Here is a 2,347-nt window from a genome sequence, read left to right as displayed (position 1 = left end):
CTTAGCTCCTTCTTAAGATTTTATTAAGCTTATAAGTTCAAACTAATTGAAATTCTCTTATCTTTTTCTTTGAGAAGAAAACATATTACAAAAGAGCTTCTCGAGTGGTCCTCCGTTCACCACCATAGAGAGTGGTCCTTCGCGATCTAATAGCATAACAAGGGGTTCTTCATCGCCAGTGAGAAAATAGGGGGAGAGATGTGCAACGGAGAGTAGACAGCATGGGTTATGGAAGCTCAATCATTTTCCATGTTCATCTTCTTCTTCTCCTCCTCCTTTCATTGATCCTATCTACAACAAGTGGTATTCTCCACAGATAGATACCCCCAACTTAAGGACACTTTACATATGCTTCTACTTTAGATACATACATCCATAAGATATGGCTTAGGATATGTCATATTTATCAACACTTCCCCTCAAGCTCAGAATGAGCTTGCACACATAAGACTCCAAGTGCACTCCTGAAGTACTCAAACTTATCTTTACCTAATGCTTTGGTAAAGATATCAACAACTTGGTCATTTGTTTTCACATGGATCAAGTCAATCTCTCCATCAATGACACTTTCTCTAATGAAGTGATAGTGCACTTCTATGTGTTTTTTCCTTTCATGGTAGACTGGGTTCTTTGCCAACATAATGCTACTAACATTGTCACAATACACCATCAATCTCTATCCCCATGTCATATAGGAGCAATCTCAGCCATGTCTGCTCACATCCTGCCAATGCAATGCCTCTATACTCTACTTCAGTGCTTGATAGAGAAACTGTAGGTTGCTTCTTACTGCTCCAACTTATCATGTCTTGAACCAAATGAAAATGCACAGCCGCTAGCAGATCTTCTATCCATAGAGCTACCTGCCCAATCTGCATCTGAGTATCCAAACAATGTAGGCTTGATTCCTTTTTCATAAAACAAGCCATATCCAGCTGTCTTCTTCACATACCTAAGAACTCTTCTCACTACATCCAAATGTGATTTGCATAATTTCTACATAAACTGACTTATCAATCCAACATCATAACTCAAGTCTAGTCTTGTAATGGTCAATTAGATAAGACTACCAACCATCTTTCTGAACATGGTGACATCCTCAACATAAGATCCATCATCCATCAACTTAACATTTTGATCCAATGGTGTATCAACCGGTTTGCATCCTGTCATGCCATATTTTTCCAACATATCCAATGCATATTGCCTTTGTATCAGCCATATAACATGAGGTGTGTCAATAACCTCAATACGCAAGAAGTATCTCAACAAACCAAGGTCCTTTATATCAAACTCTTTATGTAACCCATGCTTGACTTCAATAATGTCCTTCTCAAGTGTACCTGTAATAATGAGGTCATCAACATAGATGACAACAACAACCATACCATCTTCTATATGCCTCACATAAAGTGAATAATCGTCTTTGCTCTGTTGAAATCCCATACTGCATAAGAATTTGTTGGTTCTATCACACCATGCTCTTGGTGCTTGCTTCAATCCATATAAAGCCTTCTTCAACCTACATACATAATGTGGGTATTTTGGATCTACATAGTCCTTTGGCTGATCCAGGTACACTTCTTCTTCTAAGTTGCCATTCAAAAATGCATTTTTCACATCCATTTGATAAAGCTTCCAACCATAGATAGAAGACAAAGCAATCACCGATCTCACCGTCATCATTTTAGCTACTGGACTGAATGTTTCTTCATAGTCCAAACCATAAGTTTGTGCGTATCTTTTGCAACCAGCCTTGCTTTATACCTCTCAAGGGAACCATCCAAAATTTTGCCTTATAAACCCATTTACATCCAATGGATTTCTTGCCATGAGGTAATTTTACCAAATCCCAAGTCTTGTTTTTCCTTAGTGCATCCATCTCTTCATCCATTGCTTGTCTCCACTCTTTGCTCTCTACTACTTCTTTAAAGTAGCTAGGCTCCACATGTTGTACATAAGAAACCATGTATGCATAATGCATCTTCATGAACCCATTATAAGTCAATCTATCAATCAGATACCTTACCCTTTCTAAACTTCTGAATTGAGGTGCACTACCATGTGTCTCAACTGATTTAGCGTGTGGTGGAACATACTTTCCTGCACTTCTAGTGCCAGGTGTTTTAACATGCAGAATGTCATACTCATCATCTATAGATCATTCATCTTTTGAACTTTCAACCATAGGCCTCTTTCCTTTCACAACTTTTGCACTCCTTTGTGCATTTCTCAATCTATCACTCCATGGACTGTAATTGCCACTGCTTTCCACATTCTCTTGAGGTCCTCAAGCATCTTCCACATGCTGATTTTCAGCCTCGTTGTTTGCTGAAATTTTCCTTCC

The sequence above is a fragment of the Lygodium microphyllum genome, chromosome 24 (genome assembly GCF_053477565.2).
Source record: "Lygodium microphyllum isolate KBCC chromosome 24, Lygodium_microphyllum_v1.1.10, whole genome shotgun sequence".
Taxonomy (NCBI): Eukaryota; Viridiplantae; Streptophyta; class Polypodiopsida; order Schizaeales; family Lygodiaceae; genus Lygodium; species Lygodium microphyllum.
The sequence above is the reverse complement of the archived record's forward strand: the minus strand, read 5'-3'. Positions refer to the sequence as shown.